Source organism: Eptatretus burgeri, chromosome 15, assembly GCF_056783735.1.
Source record: "Eptatretus burgeri isolate ZD-2024b chromosome 15, Ebu_testis_v1, whole genome shotgun sequence".
NCBI lineage: Eukaryota > Metazoa > Chordata > Myxini > Myxiniformes > Myxinidae > Eptatretus > Eptatretus burgeri.
In genome coordinates, this window is record NC_140975.1 from 22,593,842 (window position 1) to 22,601,078 (window position 7,237).

The window sequence follows — 7,237 nt, forward strand, 5'->3', positions numbered from 1 at the left end:
AATATAGGAAAATGAATACAATAAGAAGTTATAAACATAACATATATATAGTGAAGAAGTAAATAAAAAGGCATTAGGAGCCTTTGATGATAAGAGATTTATTTTAGATAATGGAATAGATTGTGTTCCATGTGGATATTGTATGATAGAGTGAATAGAATAGATTGTATTTTAACGATGGGATGATGGTTTAGGGGTTTTTAAGGGCTACTGCCGCTTTTGTTTTTGCAATATATAAATGGTCAAACCAAGTATTAATCATACTAAAGAGTGGAGAAAATCTCAGTCTTGGTATATAAATGGAAAACATAATGAATGTGAAAAATATCAAATAAGTCTTATTGAAAAAATAACTAAAACAAAGGTAAATAAAACAAATAAGCGAATCAATTTAAAAAGTAGTAAGTTAGAGGATGTAAAGAAAAAAATGAATATCCTTGAATGGACTGAAAACTTTGATGGTTATCAATTGAACAATGAAAAAACAATTTACTATAATCTCAAAATGATATGTGGCTCAGGAGGTGGTCAAACAAGAGCATTAAGAGAAGTTTATCATTTCGTAATGGCACAAAAGGGGTATCTTAAAAAATATAAAGATTCAAATGTTTTGTTTTTCAATATTTTAGATGGGGATTATTGTGCAAAGAAAATTAAACTATTGAAGGAATTTGAGAATGAACAAATCTTTATAGGTTCAATGAGTGAGCTAAACAATATGCATCGGTTATTTGATAAAGAGTGTCCCGAGGCTTAGACGTTTCAGATATTTCTTTCGAATCACCTTTAACAAATCACATTACCACTTTAGTACTTGAACAAATCTTTATCTTATTGCATGGATTATTTGAAAAAAAAAAAGTGTCCCCAGGTTAAAAGGGGAGACAAATAAATATACCTTGGGATAAAAAGGGGGTTTATTTTTAGGGAAAAAAATATGAATCGCTGAAAATCCCCCATTCATTATTTACATGGGGAAAAGTGAGCCAGAACCAGTATATTCACCCTACATATATATATATATATATATATATATATATATATATATATATATATATATATATATATATATATATATATCTTCTTCTTCTTCTTCTTTCGGCTGCTCCCGTTAGGGGTCGCCACAGCGGATCATCCATTATGATCCGCATAGTGATTTGGCACATGTTTTACGCCGGATGCCCTTCCTGACGCAACCCTGGTCGCCTCTTACGACACAGGGATATGGTACACCTATTTTAACCGGGGTATACACCGGCCCAGTATACTGGTACTCATTTCGCCGACCTCGGAAGGATGACAGGCTGAGTCAACCCCCTGGTGTATTAATTCAGTGGCTCAACGGGGCTTGAACTCAGGACCTCTTGGATCCCAAGCCGCTGCCCTAACCACTGCGCCAACACCAGGCTCCATATATATATCTATATATATATCTATATCTATATATATCTATATATATATATATATATATATATATATATATATATATATATATATATATATATATATATATATATATATATATATATATATATATATATATATATACTTTTAACTTTTAACTTCTTCTTTTGGCTGCTCCCGTTAGGGGTCGCCACAGCGGATCATCCGTTATGATCTGTATACTGATTTGGCACAGGTTTTACGCCGGATGCCCTTCCTGACGCAACCCTTGTTGCCTCTTACGACACAGGGATAAGGATTGGGTTTCGCCATGATTCCGGGTTGCCCGACACCCTCTCATAGCGCCACGCAGCGCAGAGCTCCCGTCCTCAAGTGATCCTCCAACCCAAGCCTCAGAGTAGCCGGATTACAGGCACAAGCCACCACGCCCGGTTATATATATATATATATATATATATATATATATATATATATATATATATATATATATATATATATATATATATATATATATATATATATATATATATATATATATATATTGCTCTATCCTTTAAAATGCTAAGAGTCAAGCACGAACCATTTTTAAGTCTTTGGTATGACTTTGAGGTGTGTGTGTGTGTGTGTGTGTGTGTGTGTGTGTGTGTGTGTGTGTGTGTGTGTGTGTGTGTGTGTGTGTGTGTGTGTGTGTGTGTGTGTGTGTGCTCTCTGCCTTAATAAAATGAATACCTTTCTAACAGACTTTATTTTTACATGACACGATAAATCCATCTATCTGGTGTCGTGTTTTGGCATCAAATGGTGCTTGAACCCGGGAAGGTATTGAATCAATGAGTCGCTGGTGTCATAGTTGGAGCGTCCGAGCAATACTATATCAGAGAGAAAGCAACTAAGGTTTCAAAAAAGTTAATCTTAATACATGAGATTACTATTGAAATTTCAGCTAAATAATGCACCAATAATAATTATCACCAAATATGAAACATCCGTGGACTTTTAACCAGACTCGCTGACAATTGTTAGACCTCGAGTGTCCGCTTTGAGTCTAGGAGGTCGGTGGTTTGAACTTCGCCCGAGTCATACCAAACACTTTAAAAATGGTCCGTGTTGCTTCCTTCCTTGATACTCAGCCTTTAAAAACGATAGAGTGTGCAAAAACAACTACAGGTTTGCAACCATTGTGCAGACCTAATGACATCCTTCCTGCATTGAAGTTCCTTGTAAGGGAATGCATATTATGTTACTGTATTATTACCTATGCCACCAAAGGTGGATGGAGGTTATGTTTTCATCCTTGTCTGTCTGTCTGTCTGTCTGTCTGTCTGTCTGTCACCAGCGGATTGAGTCCGAGGCTTGTGGAGGGGCTAGAACGTAGAATGGATCATCGTCAGGATGTAACAGAACAAAAGGAAGAGTACAAATAGAGTGTGGGGGGGGGCACCAACAACAGGGTTGAGGGATAAAATAGAGGGAGACTTGAAGGAATAATAGATGTGGAGAAGAATGAGGGCTCGAGAAAGACGTACAGGGCACACAATATGGATAGGGGGAGTGGGGGGGGCGGGGAAGGAGGGGACGGTGGGTTGACAGGGGTATAAGTTATGGTTTTGTATGGGGAATAATCTGAAAGGTGGTGAATAGCTGTCTTGAAGACCGAGAGGGAAGAATGAGATTAAGGAGAACGTGGAAGTTGGTTCCACAGGCTGGAAAGGAAAGAAGGAATGAGTGAAGGAAACCATTGATTTTTGAAGTTTCATCAAAAGGGGTTTGCTGGTGGATCATTTGTACCCTGCATAAACCTGGGGGAGGGGGAACAAAGCATGGAAAGAGCAGAGGGTGCAAGACAAGAAAGGAGGTGGTAGAAGAGAGACAGAAACCACCAACATGTCTTCGATGTGAAAATGATAGGCCCATAGACTCAGCTTTGTTGTGAGAGTTTCCAATATTTTTGAAAGTCTTGATTTCCATGGCGGCAAGCTGAGCAAGGTGTGAGGCAGGGTTGCCAGCCCGATGGGGACAGCAGCACTTCATCAAGCTGTGGATGAAGGCCTTGAAGGTGAATGAGACTTAAGGTGTGCCAAGCGAGGACTTTGTACAATGGAGTCAGTGGCTGGCTTTGGAGGCCAAGCTAGATATGTGGTTTGCCCAAGAAAGATCATGGCTGATGGTGAGGCCCAAAGGTTTTAGTGAATAAACTTCTTCAAGAGGATTGTTAATAAAGTAGATGGGAGGGTTTGCCAGACATAGTTTGTCTATGACATAAACATAGTTGATGGGAGGGTTTGCCTTTTAGAGAGACATAGTGAGTGTGTGGAATTTGTCAGGATTGAAAGACATATTCCAAGTGTTTTGACCATCTTGTGATTATATCAAGGTCTGCAGAGAGGGAAGAGGCTGCTGCCTGTCGATCGAAAACATGAGAATTGACACGACATATGATGGAGTCATCAGAAAATAGATAAAGGGGATTTTTCAGAGAGTCAGAGAGATCATTGATGAAGATTAGGAATAGGACTGGGCCTAGAATATTGCTTAGGGGGACTGAAGCCTTGACATGGAGAGAAGATGAGAGGATCCCATTAAGAGCCCCACATTGGCTGCCAAAGTCGAGGATATCGGTAAGCCACGAGTGGAGATGGCTTTGGATGCTGTAGGCAGAGAATCTGCAGAGCAAGGTGGGGTGCCAGAGTGTATTGAAAGTTCGACATATGTCCAGAGAGACGGCCCTGATCCCATGTCTGACATTGAGGGCCTCCATCCATTGTTGGGTGAGTAGAAGCAGCATGTCCAAGGTCGAGTGACCCAGTCTGAATGTAAATTGCTGATCTGAGATGAGGCCGTTGCAGAAAATGAATGATTTCATATCAACCATGATGATGGATTCCATGACCTTGATGATGAGTGGAAATAAGCTGGTTGGTCTGTAGTTGAGGGGATTGGTTTTTGCACCATATTTGTGTAATGCAGTGATAATGGCTGATTTTCAAGGAGATTGAAGATGACCTAGGGCAAATGATAAGTGAAAAGAGCAGAAAGAGAATGTGCAAGAGAAGGAGACAGAGCAGGATATTGGGACACGTGAGCTGATTCCATCCGAGCCAGTTGCAGAATCTGAGTGAAGCGTTGCCAGAAACTTCTCCAACTTCACAGATGCAAAAGACACAATCCACCAAAAGAGTCCAGGAACAGTTAGGTTTGACTGAGTTGGGTGGGGAACTAAGAGCAAGGGGTTGTGGGCATAAGATTTGGGAGCAAACACAGAATTGAGATATTCGGCCTTCTCACGAGCGGAGTCGGCATTGGTGCCATTTGAAGTGAGGGGAGAGATGGAAGGGGAGCTTATTCCAGAGACAGACTTAACAAGACACCACCAGGTTTTAGAGAAAGGAGACAAGTTTGAAAGTTAAATCTTGAGGTTGGACAGATGTTGTTTTCTGGCTCTTTTGAGGGTGAACACACATTTGTTATATGCTTTGTGGAATAATCTGAGATTGCTTTTGGTTGGGTGTGCTTTCTAGGAAGAGAAGGCAAGTTGTTTCAAAGCAACTGCCTCATCAGTGGATTGAGTGTACCATTGGTGGGAGGATGGGTATGATAACTGAAGATGTGATGGATGATATATATATATATATATATATATATATATATATATATATATATATATATATATATATATATATATATATATATATATATATATATATATATATATATATATATATATATATAGCTGCTTGCAGTCCCTGCCAATCTACCGAAATGAACTGCCAGACTCACCGACGTTGAGGCAGCTCTCTGATAATTGCAGGAGAGATGTTGATTCTCATAAGCACATGATCAGATGATGCAATTGCAGCAGAGGAAGAGCAGCAGACATCAGCAGGGAAGTTTATCACCACCAAGTCCAAAAGGAAGGATTTACCATTGGGAGAAACCTGGGACAGAAAGGTGCTGGTAAAGTGATAACAGGGCTTATTGTATCTTCTTACACACACACACACACACACACACACACACACACACACACACACACACACACACACACACACACACACACACACACACACACACACACACACACACACACACACACACACACACACACACACACACACACACACACACACACGTTCACATTCTGTTGCACTCACAAGAACGGTGGTTTTAAGTTAGGCATAAGAAATGGGGAAAACAGGAAGGGTAAGGTGAATTTACAGAGGATGGGAGAAATGGGGAGGTGAATGGAAAGGAACAAGGTTGTCAGGAGATTGGAATACAGGTAAAGGAGGGAATAGACATGTGGGGTTTCGGGGTGGGGGAGGGCTTGAAGGATTCCACCAAACTGGTATAACAAATAGATAACTCCAAAGGCTGACTTGATAGCTCTCGTGGAAGAATCGACACGACTGCTAAAAGTGGAAACTTGCTTTCTTTGTGAAAAAAAAAAAAAATGCTCAGGAAATGTGGACCTTCGGACGCAACCAAGGTGGTGGACCGGTGTTCCGAGAGGTTCTGGTATTGAATTAGTTGAAACCTCGTTGTCGGACAATGTGCCCAGCAGCAGCTGATGGTCATTGAATTCGGCTCTTTATAAGTTGAAGGAATATTTCACATCCCTCATCTGCACCTGCACGCGTCTGTGACCAATATTATGCCAAATTATCTACTTTGTGATTTTGTTCAACGACATCCAAGCTCGGTGGTTGGGTACTCCCCAACACCCATTTTGTGGTTATTTACTCAATCATATCCTCTTTGTGGTCGTGCATTCACTGACGATCACCAAGTGGTGTTGAACTCACCGCCATCCACCTTGTGTTGCGAGGACCTGCTTCTTCTCGTTATTCACTATATGGCTGTGGTTAACATAATTTCCTGTGAGCACAGCTGCACCGCTGATGCAGTGCCCCCAGTAGGGTAGAGTAAGAATTTGTAATTTGTTCAGGGTGCCGGCGACAACTCACCTAATCTTTGCGAAGGACTGCAACTAATGCTTGCAGATGGGACACCAAGTTTAACGTCCATCTGATGGATGACACACCTGTTGACATTGTATAGCTGGCTCGAAATTCGAACCCAGGTAGGAGGTGAGTGTGCATACCTCTAGGCTATCTTGCTCGTCACTGAGTTCATCACTGTTTTCGACCCCCCCCCCCCCCATTCCCCTGGCCGAATCGATCTAATCAAAGACCGCTGTCTTGGTGTGGCAGCGGGTGGTGCTGCGTCATGCGGCATGTTGTCCTTTGGATGGATGTAAAGCCGGCTGTCCCACTGCAATTGAATTATTTGTCGGCTACAAATGTGAACCAACAAGTTAAATGTATAATGTTGTTAGATCCGCGTGGAGGGTCTCTCAGTCTTACTCACGTTGTTGTTCTTGTGGACTTTTTTGTTTCACAGCCTACAGTTTTCATCGAAACTTCCTGAAACTTGGAGTATATACGTAAAAATACCCTGCGCACACAGTAACCATCTCCGATTTTGAAAATTTCCTCCGAGATAAAAAGTTATGACGTCAAAATATCTCCGCTAATGGAAATCACCTAAAAAATTATCTCAAACTAGGCAAGCTGTTTGAATTCTGTTTGTGGGAATCGAACAGGGCATTAGCAGAGATGAATTACCGCACATATGATACATCACTATGACGTCATATCAATTTTTATGATGTCATTCCTATTTTTGACATTTTTTGTTTCACAACCCAGAGTTTTCATCGGATCTTCGTGAAACTTGGCATGTATATGCAGAAAGCCCACACGCAGGCAGAAACCATCTCCGATTTTGGAAATTCTTCCTAGTAAAAAAGTTAATGTCATAATATCGTCGCTAA